General features: G+C 34.4%; 1 long non-coding RNA gene across 7 annotated transcripts in view; it reads right to left on the minus strand.

The window, feature by feature from the left end:
- The window catches only part of LOC102120992 (uncharacterized), a 260,960-nt gene that overhangs the window by 133,021 nt on the left and 102,214 nt on the right, over positions 1 to 25,725 (minus strand). Inside the window, exon 4 of one of the 7 annotated variants that reach the window (XR_006691112.2) lies at positions 23,720 to 25,460. The exons of the other annotated variants lie outside the window; for them this stretch is intronic. This is a non-coding gene — a long non-coding RNA (uncharacterized lncRNA). Of the gene's footprint in view, positions 1 to 23,719; positions 25,461 to 25,725 lie in introns of those variants that run through there. 7 annotated transcript variants of the gene reach the window in all.

The raw sequence follows: 25,725 nt of genomic DNA on the forward strand, positions 1-25,725 counted from the left end.
GTTGAAATGGAAATTAAAAGTAAGTTTATTTTCAAAAGGAATAAAATAATCTGAGAAAATGAGAGAATTTTCAGAGTCAGTGTATTGTCTTGGTAAAACATAGGCTCTAGAGGAAAATCATATGGGCTAGAGTTCTGGTTACAAACCTTAAAAGCTGTGTGATCTTGATCAATTTACTTAATCATCTGTCTGTCATTCCTTTTTTCACCTGTAAAATTGGAATACCTATTGATGGTTGATGGCCATGAAAATTATGAGGAAATTATATCTATATCTATATCCATCTATATGTACTTAGATGAGTTTTGACACTTAATAAGCAGTCAATAATGTTAGCTAGTATTGTGTAACAGATGAGGCATAAAATAGAGTAACATCAAGTCATTACTATGTAGCAAGCTTCAGGACACAATGTAGAACTTCAAATAGGGGAGAGTTTTCTGACCACGATCAATTGCTTATTTATTTTCTAGATATTTTTCGAAGGCTTGTATCAATTGCAAAATCATTAAATAATATAGGAATAGTGGGCTATAGGGAATGGTAAACCCAGATTCAGATTGTATGATGATGGGCCAACCATGCAGCCTTCCTGGAATTCAGTTTCTTCATCAGTAAGTGAGGTCTTGGTTGAACAAGATGATCTGTAGGAGCTGCATACTTTGAAAATTCATTATGTCTAAACCTATACCTTAGTATCAAAGTACTTTGAATAGGCAAACTGATCTCATGTCACAATTGTTAATGAATGACTTTTAAAAATGCGTTAGTAGTTTAAATGGTGAGTAGTTTTGTGAGAAAGAATAGCAGTGATAATATTTTAAGTAAGAATACACTGTTTTATACAAAGACAAGGAATATAATATGTATTGGGGATGTTTCTTGAGGATCTACATCATTCCTGATACTGTGGTAGATTCTGAGGACTAACAGATAAAAGTCCATTCCCATAGGGTACCTACAGTGCAGTGGGAAGACAAAGAAGTAAAATCTGTGGTAACAAGGACACAGACCAACAAGGGGCAGCAGAGAAAGAGAAAATAAATCATATTTAAAACAAAAACATACTATTTTATTTTATTCTTCAGAAATGTTAGTCTTGTTGATTGATATGAGAGAAAATCCAGATTTGTTGTGTTTATGGCCACTAGAACATAGACCATCCCATAATTTTTACTTGCTTTTAAATTTTTCCATAAAAGCATAAAAGTGGAAAATTTTACCCCTAAACAAAAAGTTGTATATATTTTAACAAAAACTAAAAATAAGGTGTGCTTATTACTGAAGTTCCTGTCTCTCAGCTTTATACCCAGTTTTGCCCTCTAAGACTCTGCCTGTAGAGGGTGCTATAGGAAGACTGGGAAGCTGGAGGGGAGGGAAGGAACTTTCTATTTCCCTGTGAACTTCCTGCTCTACTAACATCCAAATCCAGTTTGCAACTTTTCCAACACGTACAGAACCAGCTTTTGGATGTCCCAATACAGAGATACCTCAGCTAAACAGCACTCCTCAACAGATGTCTGCATTTGAGCCCCACTGGGTCCTTCCTGTAAGATTTTAATAATCTCAACCTTTAAATTTTTGTTCCCCAGTCCCTAGGCTGATAGCAGTTTTCTACAGTTGCTGTTTCTGAGATACCAAACCGTTCTCTTTTTATTCTTTCAATTACATAGTTAACAACTTTGTACCTTTGTCAATTCTTTATATTAAATTTTATATGTACAAAAACTGGTGTGGTTTCTGTCTCTTGACTGAACCTGACTGAAACCAGGAACAAAATAAAAATCTTAACAATATGTTTAAAAACTGTTTGCAATTGAAATATAACTTGCATACATTAAGTATGTGAATCTTACATGTTAGATAGATAAATATAGATATAGCTAGTGTAGCCATCATCTGGATTAAGATATAGAACATTTCTAGCACTAAGAAGCTTCTTTGTGTTTCTCCCAGTTAATACTCCTTGCAAAGGCAACCATTATTAAACTTTATATTAATGGAATCATGCAAAATGAAATTTTGTGTATCTGGCTGAACATCTTTTGAGATATATTGATTTTTCTGTGTGTTCTCTTTTACTAGTGTGATGTATTGCATTGTACATATATCAATTTATTTATCCATTTTCTTGTTAATGGACAATTGAATTGTCATTACTTTTAAGTTATTTTGAATAAAGCTTTTATAATACATCTTGCAACAAGCTTTTGGTGAGCATAAGCACTCATTTTGGAGTATATAACCAGGAATGGAATTGTTAGGCTATGGAATACATACTTGTTTAATTTTGGTAACTATTGCTACACAGTTTTTCCAAAGGGGTTGGGCTGATGTATAATCCTTCCTGCAATGCCTGAGAATTCCAGTTGATCCACATCTTTGCCATTATCTCTTTAAATATTGCTTGTATCTCAATCTTTCCTTCTCCAGGAAATGAATAAATGAAGGTTAAAGTTTGTATTCTATGTGTTACCTAAGCTATGTTCTTCTTAAAAATAATATTTTATTTGCTTGTCTTTGAGCTTACTTCTTCAGTCTTCTGTTGTGTGCTGTTAAACTCATTCAGTGAGTTCCACATTTCAGATTTTTTGTTGTCCAGTTCTAGAATTTCCATTTAACTGAAATTTTCTGTTTGAATTCTCCATGTTTTCATCTATATTATACATATTTTAAATTTGTTTTAATATATTAATCATAGCTATTTAATTCCCCCCATCTGATGACTCCTTTTTCTGAACTATCTGTGAATCTATTTTTTCTGTTTTGATTGAGTTATGTGCATTGTTGAAACTACATATATTGAGTTTAGTCACCACTTAAAATATCTTCTAAAAGATTACTCTGTGATTTAGTGTTACAGTGCAAAGTTATTGTGTATTTAGCAATGAATAGTGCAGTGGGAAGACTCAGTGTTTGGTTTCATTGATTTTTGTCTATTTTCACTTTCATGAATTTTGATTTTTACTTTTATTATTTCCTCTCTTCTGTTGGATTTGAATTTAATTTGCTCCTCTTTTTCTATTTTCTTAGAACAGATGCTGATTTGAAACCCCCATTTTCCTAAGGTGAGTACTTTATACTACAAGTTTCATTTTTGATCCATGGGTTATCTAGAAGTATGTAGTTTAATCATCAAATATTTGGAAAATTTTCACTTCCTTTTTCTTTTAATGATTTTTAGTGTAATTATATTGCAGTCCATTGAAATATTTTAGGTATTTTATTTTTGGCCCAGAATATGGGTTATCTTACTTATTGTTTAATGTTCACTTAAATAGATGTATATTTTGATGTTTTTAGGTGGAGTACTCTGTAATTATCAATCAGACAAACTGGTTGACTGTGTTGTCCAAATCATTTATAAACTGACTGATTCTCTTTTTATTTGTTCTGCCAATTGCTTAAAGAGAATTAGAGAGAATTATCGAAGTCTTAATTCGGAATTTGTCTATTTCTCATTTAAGTTCCATAAGTCTTTTCTTCACATATTTTAGCGCTCTATCATTATGTGCATACTCAGGTAGGATTCATATGACTTCTTGGATAATTGACCACTTTGTCATTATGTAATGTCCATTTTTGTCTCTCATAATATTTCTTATTCTGAAGTCATTTTATTTGATATTAATTACTTCAGCTTTCTTTTATTAGTATTTGTGCTCATTATATATATGTATATGTATATATTTCTATTCTTTTACTGTTAGCTTATCTTTATATTTAAAATAGGTTTCTTGTAGTCAGCATTTAGTTGGATCTTACATTTTTATTTAATCTGACAGTAATCTCTATCTTTAAACTGGTAGTTTAACCCATTCACATATAATGTGATTATTGATATAATTGAATTAAAACAATTACCTTGCTAGCTATTTTCTATTTTCTGCCATCTATTCTTTGTTTCTTATTTCCTTTTTTTTAAAAAGAAAACTTGATTTAACTGAACATCTTCATGATTTTTATCTTCTCTATTGACTTATAATATTTATATCTCTTTTAAAAATTAATAGTTGCCCTGAAGTTAATAATAAACATACTTAATGAATCAGAGTCTATCTTTGAATATTATGCTGCTTTATGTATATTGTAAGGAACTTATAACAGTATACTTAATTTCTTTCTCCTATTCTTTTTGCTATTGTCATACTATTGTCATATATTTTAGTTGTATATTTTCCATAAAAATACAATGAATTACAATGGTATATTTCTGTCTGAAAAACTACTTTTTATAATTGTTATAAGGTTGGTCTTCTTGGCACTGAATTTTCTCAGTACTTATTTACCTGAAATAATTTTTACTCTTTTTTTGAAATATATTTTTGTTTGATATAGAATTCTGATTGACATTTTTTGTTGTTGTTTAAAACTCTACATTTTAAAGATGTAGTTATTATTTACTAGTTTGCAAGATTTCTAAAGAGAAACCTGCTATAATTATTTATTATTATTATCATTATTTTTGAGACAGGGTCTTACTTTGTCACCCAGGCTGGAGTGCAGTCATGCAATCATGGCTCACTGCAGCCTTGACCTCCTAGGCCCAAGTGATCCTCCAACCTCAGCCCCCAGATAGCTGGAACCACAGGTGTGCACTATCATGTTTGGCTAATTTTTAAATCTTTTTGTGGAAATGAGATCTTCCTACATTGCCCAGGTTACTTTTGAACTCCTGGGCTCAAGTGATCCAGCCTCAGCCTCCCAAAGTGTTGGGATTATAAGCACGAGCCACCACATCTGGTTATTATAATTTTTATCTTTGTTCTGCTGTTGGTAATTTGTCTTTTTTGCTCTGGCTGCCTTCAAAATGTTCTCTTGAGCTTTTGATTTTGGTATTTTTAATATAAAATTCCTACATAGTTTGTTTCTTTGTATTTATCTGATGGGTGGTCTTGAGCTTATTCAATCTGTGGTTTGGTATCTGTCATTAACATTGGAAAATTCTTGGCCATTATTTCCTCAAATTTTTTAAAATTCTGTTTTCTCTTTCTTTCTTTTCCTTTTGGGATTAGACTTATGAATTCTAAGAATATGTATCTTAGATCAATTGATATGTTGATATTTTTACACTGCTTTTGTACGTTGTTGATTTATTTAACTTTTCCATTCTTTTTGTTTGTTTGTTCAGTTTAGGTAGTTTCTATTGACCTGTCATCAAAATATCAACAAGTTCACTGATTGCTTCTTTGCCTATGACAAGTCTAAGGATGAGCCTGTAACGGACATTAATCATATCTGTCCTATTTTAATTTCTAGCATTTGCAATTGATTCTTATAGTTTTCATCTCTTTCCTGGAATTACCTAACTGATCTTGCATATTGTCTGCCTGTTCCATTAGAGACTCTAACATATGAATCACAGTTATTTTAACTTTTTTGTTTTTTAATTTCACCACCTGTGTCATACCTAAGTCTGTCTTTTATGACTGTTTTGGCTCTTAGGAGTGTGTTGTTTTTACTTGCCTTTTTGTATGCTTTGTAATTTTTGTTGAAAGTCAGGCATCTTGGAAAAGAAAGTCAGCCATTTTATATAATTTTTATCCCTGGAAATTAATGTCTCTCTTTCTATTAGAACTATTATGTAGGAGATTTAAGTTTAAGTTAAGTTAATGTAATACCCTTAGGTAGTAAGGGTATCATCTTGGTTTTAGGTTTATTGTTGCTACGGTGACCTTTAGGTCACCACTGGCTTCAGATTCCTCCAGCAATACCTCTGGTTTGCCAGAGGATTTTTTTTTTTTTTTAACTTAGTGGGTTATCCTATACCAATTCTAGATCTTCCTTTGTGCTGTACCTCAGAAAATTTCTTTTCATGCATTGGTTCCTCTCCTATGCCACTCCAGGTCATATTCCAGTGTTGTTACTTACTACTTCTTGTTAGCTTGTCAGCAAGGAGTGGTACTGGGGCATTCTTTCTTGTTAACATTAAACTTAGTCCTAGGCTGGCATGGTGTTATGTTTCTGGGTCCTGCAGTGTGAACTCCTGAGTGGTTTCCCTCCTCAGGCTCTAGGCCTGGACTCTGCATGCAATGCTGCCCCTCTCTCAGGGGAAGGATTTTAAAAATTGTTGTTCTCTTCTTCTAGCTGCAGTTGATTTTCACTGGTGTGTTAAGGGTGTGATTGCACTTGCCTCTGTAGTTTAAGGCTCTGTTCCCCAGTGGAGATAGAGTAGTAGGGTGCAGGTAGGGCTCTGTGTTTCTCCAGCAGGGGCTGATGTGTACCATAAGAAACCCTTTCCTTCCTTGAATCATTTTTGTGATTGCCCTTGGTTCATGGAGACAAACCGTAAGGGTAATGTAGAACTCCTTAATTTTCTCATCTCTTAGGAACTTCGCACTCTTTCTAGAGTATACTTGGCCTCCACCAATTTGCCAACTCCATCAATTGAACCCTTTTTACTGGTTTTCAGTTGCATCTGTCTTAGATGAGCCATTGCACATGTTTTATCACTTCCTGCAGGCACCTGTCTTTTCTTTGATTTGGGGCTAGTTGGTTGCCCTGCAATTTCATCTTTCAATGGTTTCAAGAATCGTGAATTTATTTGTCTCTGTTACATTATATGGGTGGAAATGGCATTCTTTTGAGTTCTTTATATCCCTGGGTGAAAAATAAATTTGATGTTAATAAAGCATCATTGTAGAAATAATCAGAATTTCATATTTTCTTGCAAATTAACAACAAGGGTTTTATGGGACCTAAAAAAGGAAGATATCCACAACTAGATGAAGATGTGTTATATTTTGTTCCTAAAATACTTGCAACGAGCTTACTCTCACACTCCAAGTACTGCAACTGAAGGTAGGGTAGATTGCCAAATTCTTTGGAATAGATGAAATCATTTCAAAGCAATGAGGAACTGATGTTCTCAATTCATGTTGTACAGGATTATCATTAAGGCATCATGTCATGGTTTAAATAGCAGAATTTTTTTTTCTTTCTTAGTGGTTCATAAAATAATGATGTGACTTAAAATCAATGGCATTCTCTGTACTGTTAGCAGCGGGGCGAGGCTTTGTGTAGGTCCAGTGACAGGCGACTTTCAGATTAGGCACTGAAATTTAAGTGCCTAGAAAAAGTTTACATATATATATATGTGTGTGTGTGTATGTTTGTGTGTGTGTGTGTGTGTGTGTGTGTATTCATGGAAGGTTGCTATAGTAAGCCTTTATTATTTGTGATTGTCTTACAATAATTTTATTAATGAGGCTGCTATTACAGCTGTTATATTAGAAAATGGGCAGAGAAGTTTCTAATGGCTTGCAAAGTTGCTCAGCTATATTTTCAATCAGGGGAAAGGTAGACTAAAGGCTCACAGACTATATTTCAAAAGTAAGTATTATTGGCATGTAAGAAGTATGGCATGAGACTTGGGTAATTTGGGGTGGAAATGAAGAAAAAAGGTTAAAAGATAAAAATGTCAGTGGATAGAAACTGGAAAGCAGTCAATATTGTTTTAGATCTTTCTTCATATATTGGTGTAAAAATAATAAGGTGAGTGTGAATTTACTAGACTGAACTCTGCTACATATGCAAAGGAAATCAAATTCCTTCTTTGATAACTGTATTGCATATAACACCAGGGAGAATTCTTAATCAGCAAGTTGACCCCGTTCAGTCTGCTTTGTCAAGGAGACATTAGTGTATTGGGAAATTCTGTACGTTGACTTTCTGAAGTAAACTGGTTCATGGTTAGAGAAACTATTTACTTATATAGAGTCCTCTAGAATTTTACCAAATCTTTGTGGTTCTTAACATATTTTGTTTGTATAACCCTCTTTCAAAAACTCCATAATAAGTTTCAAGGCAAAAAATGACATTAAGTTAAGAGTTGTGTGGAACTGAGTCTCTATCCTTCAAAAGCATTTGATATCTTTATGTTATGAAATTGTCTTGAATCATTAATTCTAAATAAATTATAAGATTTATCCATGTCACATGTTAGGGAATAAAGTAGAGTTGGGGCCAGATAAATATTTGATTTCCTTGTGTTTAGTTTAGTTTTATCATTACTAAACTAATGAACTAAATTAGTTTTATCATTACTAAACTAATGTGTTTAGTTTTATCATTCATAAAAATTCCGAATGAAGAGATATGCCACATGCTAGTGTGTTTTTTGTAATGTATTTCTTTGGTAGTATTTTAAATAACAGGGAGTACCAGAAAACTGATCATTATGTAGAGATTTAACCTCAGCTAGCTATTTTATAACCAATGCTTTATTCCAGCTCTATAATTAACATCTAAAATTAACATTTTTCAACATGACTTTAAACATTAGAGAATCTAAGTAGATATAAATACTTAAAGTACTATTGCTTTGCACTTTTTAGGCCTTTCAAAACGGAACTAAAGGCAGTCTCTCTCCACATGAAATATGGCACAGTACATGCTTTGGAACTGTTTTGTAGTCTTAAATATTTTTTATGCAATTGAGTATAACTATTTCCATATGTTTATAAAGAGTAAAAGGAGGTAGCCACAGAGATGCTGAAATGTTGTATGTCCCTTTACATTGCTAGCCACATAAGAGAACTGGTTCCTTCTTATCTCTGGTCTTTTTATCAGATAAATAGAATTTATTCACTTTCTTTAATGCTAACCTGAAGATGATGTTTAATGCACCATAAACAAATCTTATGAATTTTTTTACATGATTAAAATGGTCATAACTATCCAGTGTTTCTTGCTGATTGAATCTGCCACTTCTGTTTACTAGGAAAATAAATAACACATGTTTGCTCTCTTTCTAAAAGGTTCTTATTTATTTTGTGGCCATTTTCTACTTATAATATTTCCAGCTTAATTTCATAAATCAGCTTTTATGCTTGAAAAAAGCTTTTATTGTACATTGTCTTCAAATATTTTGTCTTTGAGCTCTGGGCTTTTATTTGATGAAACATTCGGTTTTCTTCTCTCTTTTCTTTTTCTTTCTTTCTTTCTTTCTTTCTTTCTTTCTTTCTTTCTTTCTTTCTTTCTTTCTTTCTTTCTTTCTTTTTTTGAAGTTGTATTAGAGTTGGATTTTAAAAAGTGAAACAGCTGCATGCCTTACATATGAACAGGCAGTATTTAGCTGTCTTAGATTTTTTTCCTCCACTATATTAGCAATGCTTGTGTCTAATTTATAGCTGTCAAACAAGGAAAAACAAAATTTATAGAGCATTTGTCTGTCAAAAGGCTCATTAAGATGAACACGCATGGAGAATAAACCATCTAACAAGAAAATTCCCATTGTTATCATTTCTTAACTCATGGATGCCATTAGTAACATTATTTATGCGTCCCTTCCAGTGATTTAGGGCCTGTATAAAGTTCAATGAACATGGCTAAATGATATCTTCAGTAGATAAACTTCTACTCTGTCATGCACTCTATGCCATATGTTTGACATACATTCATACTGAGAGTCAAGGCCCATTTCTATACCACCACGATTGTATTAGAATATGAAGCATCTTGGGTACATACTTCAGGGCATATCTCAAATTCACCTCCTTTAAGGAGCTTTCCTGTTATCTGTGTTCAATATGACCCCAAATCTGTATATGCTATGATATGTTCTGCCTTGTGTTATCATCATTTGTAGGGTTGTCTTATTTCTACCACATGTGGTCCTTCTCATCTTAACATTTCTGCTCCCCTTCTAGGAACATATATCTCTTGGTTATAGTTCTGCAATCTAAGGCAAAGGTTAATGGTAGATATGCTCTGTCTATGGAGTTGAAGTAGCTAGTCAGTGTTTCTTCCACTTGATAGCATGAGAGCCTAGCTCAGCTTGGAGTCAATGTCATACATTTACTTCAAAGCTGCTGCCCATGAAAGGAATGCACTCAATAATGGGCCAACAAGCATTTCACTTTGTCAGGTCCTAAACCATGAGGTCTGCAGTTTTCAGTTAGGCTTGCTATAAATGAGTTTCCTTATTGTCAAAAGAGAAAATAGTCTTACATAATAATTTCCTGTTTCTCTAGAAATTAGTTAAATTTTCAGCTTGGCATATAGGCTTTTGCTGTCAAAGTGGACACAATTATATGAGATTCCAACAGAAAACTATATATAGGGTGCTGCTAAATGGTGATAGTATTGATCATGTCAGGTACCCTGTAATATTATGTATTATAAGTTTTATGTGTGTGTGTGTGTGTGTGTATACTTATTTAGCTATAATAACCCTATAAGGTAGTGTCATTTTCATTTTATCCACAAGGTACTTGAGGCTTGGTCACATAAATTAGTGAATAATGGTGTTGGACTTCAAATCTAGGATTATCTTACTTGAAAATGCACACTCTTAATTACATTAAGCTGAATTCCTACTAAATTTAGTTGTAGATCTCTCATTTTTAGAAATCTAAACTTAGTTCAAATTCATTTTCGTGAAGAAACAGGCTGTGTTAGCCTTATTTGTAAATGGGGCTGGCGATTTAAATTATATTCCATAATCAAAATAATCTGCAGCAACTGCCTTTTGCATTTCCAATGGGGCAAAAGAAGATTCTGTGAATTATATAAACTTGACTTATTTAATAATTAGTGAGTTGCATGCTGTGGATATTCTGTCAATGCGCACACACACACACACACAATGGAAAACTAAGGTGTTTTAATCTTTTAGAAGCTTATATCAAAAAGTATGTGGAAGAAACCAAGAAAACTGTAAAAGCATGATTTAAGGTGGGCTGAAGAGAGGGATGTCCTCTATGGAAGAGTGAGGGAGCATTTTCCAGGCAAGATCAAAAAGATAAGATTGCTTTGAAGGGCTCCAGTGAGGTGTCATAATGTCGCCCTTGATATTGGGTGATATCGATAGGGTGATATGATTTTGACTATAACAATTGAATAGTAACTTAGATTGTATTGCCAGTTGTTATCAGCCAACTTGGTCATGCACAACTATTTTGTTTTTGTTTTTGTAATTAATGTGTGCGACTAACAGTTAGTTCAAGTGTTAAATACTTGTCCACAATCTCCAACAAATAAACTTATCTTTATCCCTATGCTCTACCTTTTTGTTTTCTTCTACATATGAACTTCCCCTGCTCCTGTCTAAAACCAATTCATGACTTCTTCCCTACAAAAGACATTGTTCCAGAAATTCTTCCCTCCTTCTTTTGCTTATTATTTTTAACTCTCTTCATACAAAGTTGTTCTTATTTCTCCCTGTTCACACTTTCCCTGCCATGTATTGATCCAATCATTAGATAGGGTAGATAGAGAGAAAATGACAACATGATTTATTTGTGAGAAAGATGATGTACATAAAAGAAGTAAATATGTTGACATTTGGGACTGGTAAAAGTGATAAGGCCTTTTAGTGCATTAGGGATGAAAAAAGACTTTAAGTTTGAGTGATTGATTCTTGCAGGTGTAATATATCAATAAAAATTTGCATTGAGAGGCAAAATAAAATCACCATGTCGGATGTTTCTTCATATCTCTGCTCAAATAGACATGGGAAAATACTCCTAAAAAATATACTATTACTTTGATAAAGGTGAAGATAAGAGGTTTTTAAGTGAATAGCATAAAATAATGGATAATTCTGTCATAAGTATACTACAAGCAAGTGGAAAAATTCCTGAAGCTACAGATTGTCTTAGAGTTAAAAAGTTTAGGACTTCCAGTGACTGATAATGTCAGGAGTGGTAGGACATGTGAACAACTAAGGAAATCTATCAGAATAAAGAGTATCTTTCAAGATGTGTTGGTGATGTGTTTGGAATATGCCTGGATGTGAGACCAAGCTGCAGGTCTGGGGCAGCTGTGCCTGTTGCACTTGGCAATGACAGTGGACAACTGAATCTTCAGTGCTTCTGAGAGCCAGATGAGCCCCAGAAAATGGATGCAATGAGAAACCCAATTTCTGAAATTTAGCAGTAAAAATAAAGATTAAAGGATAGATATAGCCTACATATGAAAAAGGCAAAATTATTCCATTTCTCAATCTGTAGATATTTGCTGAGCATCTATGTGTTATAAATAAAAACTGTGAGAGATAAAAATGTATAAAATAAATGGCTTCTGTTTTATTATATATGTCAGTGCATGAGTATTTTCACTGAGCTAATCAGAGAGTGTTATAAAAGTAACAACTAAGTTCTTTAGCATTTATTGAGCAGCTACTGTGTGCTTGTTAATACTCTAGGCATCTCTCCTTGAATTATCTCATTTAATTATTACAATATTTGTAAAATACTGGTGTTAGTATGTACCTTCATTTCCACAGAAGGAGGTCAGGTCACTTATCTAAAGTAAGACAATCTTGCATTTATCAAGTTTCAAAGGAAAAAGTGTTCACTGCATACTGAGACTGTCAAAGATTTAAGTCTCATATTGGGCAGTGAAGAATGAGATAAATAGGGAAGGGAAGCAGAAAGATACTAGAGGTTGGGGTAGAGAAGGAATATTGAGGGCCATGAATAGACAAGCCTGGTGGTAGGAGAGCTTATGTGTAGAACCAAATGAAAAATATATTTGGAAAGTGAAGTTTAGCCTAAATTACGATGAGTTTATGTACTTTTAAACACATCTCTCTTACCTATCTCTCACTTATTTTTTCATTTCCATTGAGAGGAAGGTGAATTTAGTTCCATATTATCTATTTTATGGTTGTTTGGTTGATGAAAGATCAAAGATGAGGAAAAGGATAATTTTGGTTTCACATTCTATATCTTGAAGCAACTTGATTTTATAAAAAGATGCCCAAGCTACGCTATTTGGATCGAGTTCATAATTTGTGCCTAATATAGTCTACACCTCAGATATGTATGCACATAAAGCCAATTCCAAGCAACTTTAAAGTAACACAGGAAATTCAGGTTAACATTTGTCACAGTTTCCAATGGCAACAGCCTCTTCTATTTAACTTGTGATGAAATGAAAATGCTATACCTCATTTTCTGTCTCTTAGTGTGATGCCTTCTTCTTCTGTCCCAGCCAAAAATCTCACAAACTTGGACATTGCAAAGAATACTCTCTTCCTGGCCTTTATTGTGAGATACTGAGGACTGTTTTCTATAAAGGACTTAAAAAATATGCATTTAAGAGATATGATGAATGTTGCTCAGTGGTAAATCTTTGTATAAAAATGTGTTAAATTTTAGTCATTTTCTGTGGGATTGTAGCATCAGCAACTGGCATGAGATGAATCAGACTGATGATTCCAGTCCTTTGCAAAGCAGACAGCATGATATAATGGCACTGAAAAAATCTCCCTTGGCAACTTTTGTAGCCACGAAGTGCAAAAGAGGTGTTAGATATTACTATACTTGGAAAGAGCAAGAGTCCTCATTTCAACTATTGAAATTATTTGAAGCCCTTTTTTACTATTTCCTTTAGTGCTGATAATGTGGATACCATCAGCATTTGATCTCCTGAGCAAGGCAGCCTTACCTTACTTTTCTGTGGGATTCCAGAGCCCTTCGAGAAGTTTAAGAACCTTTTCTACAAAGGACTGTTTGAGCAATATATGTCCAGATATACTTTTTCCTTTGTACACATTCAACCTTGCCAAGTATCATTTCAAGAACTGAATGTTTAGTTTTTTTACAACTGCCATAATCTTGCTGGGAAGGTCACCTTCTGTGAAAACTGAATAGATATGATTTCTTCAAGAAAAAATTTAAGGTGGGTTATAAAATCGTAATTTTAAAGGAGATGTACATGCTACAGAAGTTACATAAAGCAATTTTCTGTAAGCAAGAAGTTCTAACGGCTGTCAAGATATGTTGATTCAGAAGTTTCAGGGATTAATTGACCACCAGGAACTTTCAGTCTATTCATGAATCTAGCAGTGGATCTCCAAAAGTGATACGTGCTAGCACTGAAGTGTTAACTTAGTTATATTGGAGCATACAGCAAAAAGAGACTAATTCCAACTGACTTCACATAATCATCTTTTGCCTGATTATATGAAGCTATTGACTATTATAGAAGTGGGAAATCTGTTCTTAGCCACAATTTGTCTTTAGCAGCCAAGTATACTTTTTCTAATCCTAACCAGGCCAAATCATAGGAAACAAGTTGCAGAAGCCATGTGGGTTAGACTTCTGGCAAATAGCACCTGCACCAGGTTACTCCAACAGCCATCTAGGTGACAGAAGCTCCTTGGGGCCAGTTATGAAGACGATTGTGTTCTCTCCAGCTGCTATTCTAGTTTGCCATTCTGCCTTCCATAAAGCCTTCCTTCAATTGTTTGTATTTTTATAACTATGGAATATATAATTTCAAAAGATTTCTCTTATGTTCCTCATGTATACTCTTTAATACACAAGGCACATTATGCAGGCCTTTTAACATTATTCAAGAATGTTAAGCTTACTGGCTGACATATGCTATCTAAATTGTCTTTTTGTGGTATTGATATTTTCAATGTTAACTGATATTTCATTGTATTGGTTAATAACTATTCTTTCAAATTTAAAGGAGACTTTTCAAAGTAAAGTGCTTTCTATATTTATTGTAAGAAATACTCCAAAAGCCCAGTTCTCGAGGAAGATTAAAAGTTACTATATTCAATTTCTTAATCTCTTCTTTGGGCATTCTATAAGTTGGGATAGTCTAATTGCTACAACATGTACCAAATCTCAGTTAATTAGGATCATGCAATTTTATGCCTTGCTCGTACTACAGTTTTATGTAAGTTTTTTGGGGGCAGTCTTTTATATAATGATTTAGGAATTCAACTTCTTTCTAATCTTTGGTGCTACTGTCCTTTAGAGTCTCATAGGCCTCTGCCTAATCCTTTACCTCCAGCCAACAAATGGGCGAAGAGGCAGCGTGTGTGATCCTATGGGAGGATATTTATGGACCAAGCCTACAAGAGAGGCTTATCACCTCCACCCACGTTCAATTGGTCTAAACTTGGACTTACATCTTCACCTACTGATAAGGGAGGCTGGGAAATGTCTAGTTGTATTCCTAAAATAAATGAAAACAGGAAAACTAGATATTTTCTACTATAGGAACTCATCTTGGATTTGAAAACTGCTTATTGTTTTGATATTGAACATTTTTCATTAAATTTTACTTTTATAGTATCTTTATATTGCAGTATGAGCTTCAGATGAAATAACTTCAGAATCCAATCTTTGTAAATATTTTAATGACAGCCCTCTTACCTAGTAAAGCATGTATATTCTCAACTTCTGATAAGAATGAGAACTTTTCTTTCACAGGATAATGGGTGTTCCTTATGTGGAAGTAGTTGTGGCAATCTTAGGGCAGATTGTGAACTTACTGATGATTTTTTTTTTTTTTTTTTTTTTTTTTTTTTGAGAATTATGTCTTCTGCATCTTATAAGTTGCTGAACTTCCTGCCTGAAGCAGGTGCCCATTGTCTTAGCATTCCCTCCTGGCTACCTAAGGAACTTCATTCTGGGCTTTCGTGCTTGTCCCACCTAGTAATGGATATTGACATGAATGGGTATTTACTCCTCCTTGTGTTTTAACATTGGCTTTCTGGAGTTATAATTTCTTAAGCTGTTTCCCCTAGTGCCTCCCAAAAAGCACTGATTGCCATGAAATGTTAATAAGTGTTTCTTTCACACAGATGCACAAAAACATACATACATAGACACACATATGTGCATAAACTTACATATATTCTATGACCCACTAAATTTGGGAACCACTGATGTAAACCAAATTAAAGATTTCTCTTTTAAAATATTTCTTAAAGCTCATATTATGTCAACGTACAGTTTGACTCTCCAAGAGTTACAAGAATTACAAATAATATGTGGTGTTTCACAAATTTATTTGAGCCTGAAAACTTTCTTTTTAACCCCAAGGCACCAGTCTACACAAAAACACTGGGAAATACTGCCTGACTCCATGGGAATTGTCCTTAAATCAAATATGTAGATGCTGCAGCAGACTTGTGCAAGTGAGAATTGGGGCACAAAGCGTTTTGTTTTAAAAAGCCCATCTGCAATGGGATATTTATTTATTTTTTTTTCTGCTCGGAATAAATTACTTCATTTGAAGCATTCTTTGTTCCCAGTGACATTATAGTCAAGGAATATGTTATTGTGATCTACAAATTTAATTTCTATTAAGAAAAAATTATAGATTTTTTTTGTGAATTGTATAAGCCACAGTTACTTAATGCTTCCAAGAAGAACCAAGAAACTCTGACCCTTCTTATATTGTCCACATCTCCTTGGGAGATAAAAAGATGCACATTTTATTTTTATAGCGAAAGGAGACACTAGCGTACTTGAAGAAGAAGGTTTTTTCTCTAAAGAAGGAACTCTAATGACTAGTTGGGAAGGGAACAAACTGTTGGTATTCTTTTGAATCTAAGCAACAAAGTTTTGGTGGAGAACTTCAAATCATATGCTATTTGTAACCAAAATTATGGGAAATGACATTAAAAATATTTTCTGACCTACAGTGTAATTTTAAGTCCCAATCTTGTTTGTTATGTATCTTCAGTTTGGATGGAATTATTTAAATTATTAATTCTCTGCCCAATTTTTTATGTAAAATTACTGTAAATAAAATTTCCTTGTTCTTTGGTCAGCAAGCAGGGTTTTCAATATTAGGAAACTAGTCAAATGCAATTCAACCTGGAAAAAAATATTGAATTAGAAACATTTTATTTTTTCTTTGTGAAAATGTTGAGAACTTTCTCTTTAATGCACTTTCCCAAATCTTCTCTGGCAGGAGATTATATATATTTGAATAAAGATGAACATTCAAAGATTTTTTTTTAAACCACATACTGTAATTTCACCAGTGGACTAAACAGAGTCTATTGGAGAAAACTTACCCTGGGGCTTTAGATCTTGCATCCCATCTTAACAAGAGACTAAACAGTGAAAACCACTCCTTTGTTAATCATTGGGCAGAAAGGAGGATAAATGATAAACAGTGGCAAAGTATAATTGTGTCTGTTTCTTGGACATCAATTGATGACATGCCAGCCAAACTGAGGCATTTTAAAATGACATGCTTGTCGACATCAAACAGTCTAGGCAAAGGTTAAATATCTATGTGATAGGGGTATCTTTAGCTTTGTATTGGCCACTGAAACTTCCCTTTAGTTACCAGAAGAGGAAACATTGCTGACTGATTCACTTAGTTAACATGGCAAATAGGTACATACAAATAGCAGGTATAATAAAAATCCATACTATTAGTGGTTATACTTACATGTTTCTCACAAATGCTAATACTCTATTTTAAATGTCTAGGCAATTTTTTTTTTTTTTTTATAGATAAGTTCTTGACTAGCTTTCAAAGCCCTGTCAGTCAATATGTGGCTATACAAGAGCAAGGATGGCTAAAGAAAATAATAAAGCATTAAATTACATGAACTCATTGGAAATATGTAAGAAACCATTATGTTATTATTGTTCTTCATTAGCCAAATTTCATCATTGGAAATCAGATTTCCTTCTTATCTAGTCTTTGATTATATTAGATCTTTTCTTTCAGAAATTTTATTTTATGAATTCATAATTTCACATCTTCGTAAGAAAATAAGGAACTTTATTCTGATCTATTCTGACTTACAATTTGGAACTAATTCCTCTAAAAATGAGACAATCCATAAATCATAGTAGAAAAACAACTTTCATCTTTTAAAAAATAGAACATTGCAAAAATAGCTAATGAAATAATACTAGGTATAAAAAATATTTTTTTCCTAAAAATCAGCAATTACAATGCTTGAAAACAGATTATGATATAACTCTATGTGGAAATCCTGGAGATATCAGAACATGTACAACATTTAATTAAAATATTTTATTGACATATTAAATGTATACATACATACAAGTGAGTGATTAATAAGTATACTGCTCAATAATAAACACAAAGTGAACACGCTAGTGGAACCCCCACTCAGATCAAAATGCAGAGTATCACTAACACCTTAGAAGTACTTGTCTTCCCGTCTAGGGCTATTTCTCCAGGAAACCACTCTCTTGATTTTTTTTTTTATTTTGTAATTTTTTTAAAAATTAGAATTTTTAAAAAATTAAAATTTTTTTACATATTTAAATTTTTATTTTTATTTTTTTTGAGACAGAGTCTCACTCTGTCACCCAGTCTGGAGCACAGTGGTGCGATCTTGGCTCACTGCAACCTCCGCCTCCTGGGCTCAGGTGATTCTCCTGCCTCAGCCTCCCTAGTAGCTGGGATTACAGGTGCCCACCATTACGCCCAGGTAATTTTTAGAATTTTTAATAGAGACCGACTGGGTTTTACCATGTTGGCCAGGCTGGTCTTGAACTCCTGACCTCAAGTGAATCTGCCCGCCTCAGCCTCCCAAAGTGCTGGGATTACAGGCATGAGCCACTGTGCCCGGTAATTAGAAATCAATTAGTATTGATTTCTAATAACATGTATAATTCCATTTTCATAATTAAGTAAACAATGTCATACATTATCCATCATTTTCTCTTTTATTTCTCTCATTCAATGGTGTATTTGCTGGGCCTGGTGCGGTGGCGCACGCCTGTAATACCAGCACTTTGGGAGGCTGAGGTGGGTGGATCACCTGAGGTCAGGAGTTCGAGACCAGGTCATGAAACCCAGTTTCTACTAAATACAAAAAGTTAGCCAGGTGTGGTGGTGCATGCCTGTAATCCCAGCTACTTGGGAGGCTGAGACAGGAGAATCACGTGAACTTGGGAGGCAGAGGTTGTAGTCAGCCAAGATTGCACCATTGCACTCCAGCCTGGTCAACAAGAGCAAAACCCTATTTCAAAACAAACAAACCAACCAACAACCAAACAGTGTATTTGTGAGTTTCATTCCTATTAGTGCACATAGCTTTAATCTAGTCGTTTTAATACACTTTTAATTTTTAGAACAGTTTTATGTTTATGGAGAGTTACAAAAATAGTACAGAGATTTCTCATATACACAGTACCTAGTTCCCCCATTATCATCCTACATTATGATATATTTGTCACTATTAATGAACCAATATTTACCCATTATTATTAACTAAAGCCTATTATTATTCTTATTTCCATAGTTTTATCTAACATCCCTTTTCTGTTCTAGGATCCCATCCAAAATTTCACATTATGTTTAGTCATCATGTCTTCCTAGACTCCTCCTGTCTGTGACAGTTTCTCAGACTTTCCTTGTTTTTGATGATCTTGACATTTTTGCAGATTACTGGTCAGGTATTTTGTTGAATACTACTCTATAGGGAATTGTCTGATGTTTTTCTCATGCTGAGATTGGGGTTATGGGTTTTTGGGAGGAAGACCACAGAAGAAAATTTCCATTCTCATCACATCATACCAAGTGTACATACTCTCAAAATGACCTATCACTGTTGATATTAATTTTGATCACTTGGCAGGGGTAGCATTTGCCGGGTTTCTACACTGTGAAGTTTTTCTTCCCCTCCCCTCCTTTCAATATGGTACGTTTTGGAGGGAAGTCAGGAGGTACACTCAATATTTAAGGAGTAGGGAGTTATCCACCTCCTCGAGGGTAAAATATCTTCATAAATTTTTTGGAATTCTTCTGTATGAGAACTCTGTCTATTCTCCCTCATTTATTGAATTGATTCAATTATTCATGTCAACATGAAGCCAATAATATTTATTTTATACTTTGAATTATAATCTAGTGCTACTTTATTTATTTTTTACTGAAATTGTTCCATCATTGGTACATTAAAAGCCTTTTCAATTGGCTTCTATGCCCCTTTGACATATCATCATTGATGTGTGTGTGTGTGAGAACTTTATTTTTGGCACTACAAGATGTTTCAGGCTCATCGTGTGTATTTCTTGCCCTAATCTTAGAATCAGCCATTTCCCCTGGGAGCCCTGGTTTATTTTATTGGAGAATGGTATTAGATCCGGGTGCCGGGTATGCCATTGCTATTGGGTTATCATTGCTTTTAGACCTCGTTAATTGATAGAGTAAGGAATGTATGTGTGTGTATGAACCGTGTATAAGCAAAAAACCATAAGTATGCCTATATGTTATGATCTTTATCTACATGAAGCTAAACATGGGTTCATACTGATTTCTCCAACTCTAATCCATTACAACATGGATCATTCTAGCCTTCCCATCTTGTTTGTCTACAGCCTTCTACTCCAAAAGTAAGAAACCTGGCTTCCACCATTCATCATTCAATTCCTTAATTGTTCAATTCCTGTGTGCCTATGTAGTGGTTTGAGAAATATTAACCCAGATCCTCAATTGCAAACAATTTCATCAAGTAGAGCATGGTGTTTACATGCATTGTAGATAGTGGCTACCACTTACAACAAGATTGTAACAGCGTTTTTACTTTCTATACATAAAAAAGCGTTGTAAACAAAATCTTAACATTTTGGGTTTTTAAAAAAATACTTTTCTTTTCAATGAATTTTTTTTAATGTTAGGACATATTATGGAACAAGTGCCAAAAAAGTATTTTTAAGAATTTAAGTGAAATAAACATGCTATTTTGTGGCTTTAGATAAATAAATAAGAGTCATATAGACTCCACTTACTTTTCCCAGCACCATGTTGTTGGTTGTTTCATGTATTTCTAATGTAATTAGATCTTTTATCACAGTTTTCATTCCATCGTGGGTTACTCTGATATCCTAAATGCTTTTTTTTAAAAAAAAATTGGCGTGCATTAAGGTTCAATTTTTTTTGGTTATAAATTCTGTGGATTTTGACAAATACACAGTGTCAAGTATCCACCATTATAGTATCATACATAACAGTTATACCACTGTCAAAACAACCCCTGTGCTTCACCTGTTAATTCTTCCCACTGACTCACCTCCCCACACTGAGCCCTGGAAACCGATGATCTGAGTATACTCTGCATAGTTTTGCTTTTCCCACATTTCATATTAATGGCAAAATAGAGTATACAGCCTTTTAAGACTGGTTTCTTTCCCGTACCTATATGCATTTACGATGCACCCATGTCTTTGCCTGACTTGCTAGCTCATTCCTTCCTGACGAGTAGCATACCATTGTATAAATATGCCACAGCTCATTCATCTCCAAGGTTGATTTTTAACTTTTTCCCATCCACCAACATTTATGGAGTGGCTATTCTAAGCCCAGTGTTGTGTTAGTTATTACAGGGAACACAGAAGAAGAAAAAAGACTCTACTCTCAGGGTAAATATAATCTTATTGAAAAACAAGGGTTACTATAGTCAAAAAATTAAATATGTGAGGCAATAGGTGAAAAATGGTCAAATGAGGCACATTAATTAATGTAACAAATGCAAATAGAAAGAGAGAGAACACTATGACCTGGAATGCTCTGGGAAGAGTTAATACAGAAAAATGACCTTGAAAATAAATGTATGGAAATTCACCTTGAAACAAATTGAGATACCACTATGTACCCACTAGAATGGCTAATATTAAAAAAGACCGATAACACCAAATATTGGCAAGGATTTAGAGCAACTGGAACTTTTATATGTTGTTAGTAGGAATGTAAAATGATAAAACACTTTGGAAAATATATCTGGCAGTTTCTTATAAAACATATACTTATAAAATATGTAGTTTTCTTTTGAGCTAGCAGTTCTACCCTTATGTATTTGCCAAAGAGAGATGAAAAAAATGTATCCACTGAAACCCCTGTATAAAATGTTCATAAAGCTTTATTCATAATAGCACCAAACTCTGAACTGCCCAGTTGTTCATCAATAGGAGAAAATATGAAAAAACTGTAGTATATTCATACAGTGGACAATTATTTAGCACTAAAATGGAAGCACTACTGATGTATGCAGTAATATAGATGAATATCAGAAGTTTTACTCTGAATATTTACAAAAATAACACATACGATATATTTCATTTACATGAAGTTCTAAAAGAGGCGAAGCTAATATTCAGTGAAAGAAATTTGAATGATGGCTGCTTTAAGCCTAGGGATAGCAAATCACTGGAAACGGACATAAGGGAACTCCCTGAGGTTACAGTAATGTTCTTTATCATTATTAAAATTTAGTTTCACAAATGTATACATTTGTCAAATGGTACACTTAAAATTTGTGCATTTCATTTTATATAAATTTAACTTCAAAAAAAGTACTGTAAAAATATTAAACTGTGATAAATGCAAAAGTATTTTTGGGGCAATGTACTGATGCTTGAAACTTTGAAAAGCATTAAAGTAATGTGCATTGATAGATGGATAGAACTATAAACAGATATATGAATATGTGATAAAACAAGTATATCAAGTTTTAATCAGAGAATCTAGTGATGCATATATGAATATTTGCTGCAAAATTTTTTGAAATTTACTCTATGTGGGGAAAAGAAAGAAAGATCAGCCTGTTACTGTGTCTATATAGAAAGAAGTAGACATAAGAGACTCCATTTTGTCCTGTATTTGAGATGCTGTTAATCTGTGACCCTACCCCCAACCTTGTCCTTGCAAGAGACATGTGCTGCGGTGACTCAAGGTTTAATGGATTTTGGGCTGTGCAGGATGTGTCTTTGTTAAACAAGTGCCTGAAGGCAGCTTGCTGGTTAAAAGTCATCACCATTCTCTTAATTTCAACTACCCAGGGACACATACACGGACAAAGGTCGCAGGGACCTCTGCCTAGGAAAGCTAGGTATTGTCCAAGGTTTCTCCCCATGTGATAGGCTGAAATAATGCTAAAAGGTTTATGGAGATGTTTGCATATGCATCTCAAGGCACAGCATTTTCCTTTAAACTTATGCATGTCACAGAGGTTTTTGTTCATATGTCTTACTGCCGATTTCCTCCCTACAATGATCCTATTGTCCTGCCACTCCCTTATCTTTAAGATGGTAAAGATAATTATCAATAAATACTAAGGGAACTCAGAGACCGGTGCCGGCGTGGGTCCTCTGTATGCTGAGCACCGGTCCCCTGGGCCCCCGCTTTTCTTTCTCTCTACTTTGTCTCTGTGTCTCATTTCTTTTCTCAAGTCTCTCGTTCCACCTAACGAGAAACACCCACAGGTGTGGAGGGGCAGGCCACCCCTTCATCCTATGTTTTAAAATTTACATTAAAAATGTTAGGAAAAACTCCAGAATCTAACCAGCTTTGTACTACCTCCTCTGCAACTCCCCGGCTGTGCCACAATCGTCTCTTTCCTGGAATGCTGCATTGATTTTGCCAGTTGTGTCCCTACTTCTGCCCCTGCCGTTCTGCAATCCAGTCTCATCACAGCAGCCAGATTCTTTTGGGAATGTGAGATGATGTTAAACCAACTCCTAGCAATGATCTACAAAGGCCTCTGTGATCTTCTCTTCCTGTCAACTCCCTGATCTCCTCTTCTCATACTTTTCCACAATACAGCTCCTCTAACCAAACCTTCTGTAACGTTCCTCCAGCAGGCTAGACATGCTCTCACCTTGGAACTGTTCTTTCTGCTTGGGATGCTCTTTCTTCACATATCTTCATTTAGATACTTCCATTCTTTGCCCATATCTTGCCTTCTCAATAAGGTTTACTCTGATCATTCTATTCAATAAAACAAATTGTAACCTGATCACAATATTTCCAATTCCCTTTATTCTATTCATTGTTTTATTTTTTCCATGGCACTAATAACTTTCTAGCATATGATGTAATTTATTATTATAATATTATTCCCCTGTTAGAATGTACATTATACTACAGTGGCATCTTTATCTCACTGATGTATGTAGCCAAGTACCTAGAAGAGTGTCTGATATGTAGCAGACTCTAAATAATATTTGTTTAAAAATGTAGTAATGAATAAAGTTGGACTTGAAAGACAGAAAATCTTTTTCTATTTTTTGGAAAGGAGAACTACTTTTCTTAAAGCAACAAATGTTTATTGCAGAAAAATTATATCAAGGAAGGCAAAAACAAAGCAAAACAAAAACCTCATAAGCAAACTAAGCTGCTGCTATCTTTGCTGATAACTTGATGTATATTTGTTTCCTGTAATCCCAGCATATTGGGAGGCTCAGGCAAGAGGATCATTTGAGCTTGGGGGTTTGAGATCAGCCTGGGCAACATAGGGAGACCCTGTTGCTACAAAAAATGTAATAAATAAATAATAAAATCAAATGTGATGTTTATTATAAATACAAAGTGTTGATAGCATATATTTTTGCAGAACTATTTCTATATGAATATATGTATTAAAATTATATTACTTGTTTTTTTGCTGAATACTATGTTTTATTTAGCATATTTCTGCAATAATACATTTAAGCAGCATCATTTTAATGAGTTTGTTACTTTATCTTCTGTTGACCATTTAGATATTTCCAGTTTTGCAGTACTCAAAACAATGTTTTGATGAGCATCCCTATAATCTTTGGACATATCTTTAATACTTTTTTAGGATAAATTCCAGAAAATGGAGTCACTGTATCTGAGGATAAACACTCTAAGGCTCTTAATAGGTATTATCAAATTTCCTCCTCATAAAGTCTATAAAAGCTTATGCTTACCAGTTTACCAGTAGTGTAGGGGCTTTCCCTTTCCGTGGAAAGACAGTAGGATTTGGTTATGTGAAGAAATAAAGGAGGGTTTCCTGCTGACGTGAGTATCACATGCAAAAGCCAGTAGACAGGAAAGGCCGTGCCATGCTCTGCCATGCCAGGAAAGGCAGAGAACTGTAAGAATCTCTGCCTGGCCCAGAGGGCACCTTCACCATGGGAGACTACCCAAGTCAGCTAGGGCTGCCATAACAAAATACCTCAGACTGGGTGGCTGAAACAACAAAGATTTATTGTTTCACAGTTCAAAGACTAGAAGTCCACGATCATAGTGTCATTAGGTTTGGTTCCTCTTGGGGCATCTCTCCTTGGCTCACAGATGACGACTTCTTCCTGTGTCTTCACATGGCCGTTCCTCTGTGTGTGCCCATCCTGGTGTCTTTTGTTCTTAGGTCTAGCAATACTAGACATACTGAATTAGGGCCTCACCCTATTGGCCTTATTATAACTTAATAACCTTTATGAAGACCTATGACAATTCAACCCATAACAGAGAACCTGGGAGAGAGCATCCAGAGGGTCTCAAAAGCTTCTCTTCAGTCCAGAACTGAGCTGATTCATAAACAGCGAGTTTTGACCAATATTTTGATGTATCTGGATCAGTTGGATCTGAGTGTAGGTCATTGCACACATTTCCAGTTTTGCCTCACCAACCTTTCATTATAGCCTCTAATACTTAGTTCTTACTGTAATTCAGTAGGAAAAAATACAGCTTGACCAGAAGCCTGCCAAATCCAACATATCTGAAATTGGGCCCCCTGAAACAGAAATACTATTAAGAGCAGCATTGTTCCTTTAGGAAAATGGGGAACAGCTTTGCACACAGTTGGTCCGTTTGAGGCTGGGTTACCACCAAGAGAAATTTCTATGACACGTTCATGTTCCTTAGGTTCTTCTTTTTCTCCTTTTTTGACGTTTTTTTTGGCAGATATTTCTCTAATCAGGAGACATTCAAGTCTGAGAGGATAGAAATCTCTCTTGACAATCCTGAGAAAAAGAAAAAGTCAATTGGTTCCTTTAGGAAGTGAAAAGATTTGTTTGGGGCCTTGGAGAAGGAGAATTATGAAAATTATTCATGATTTTTATACTTTCACGAGTCTCATTGTTACATGGCCAGAGTCCATAAAACAATGAGACTCATGACATCTTTTTGGATGTTCTCAGATTCAATTTCTATTCTATGCCTTTGCATCCTGCCTTAAGCCAGTTATGTAGGAGTTGCAATATCTTATACTTCAACTGATTAAATATT

This window comes from Macaca fascicularis, chromosome 12 (assembly GCF_037993035.2).
Source record: "Macaca fascicularis isolate 582-1 chromosome 12, T2T-MFA8v1.1".
Classification (NCBI taxonomy): Eukaryota; Metazoa; Chordata; class Mammalia; order Primates; family Cercopithecidae; genus Macaca; species Macaca fascicularis.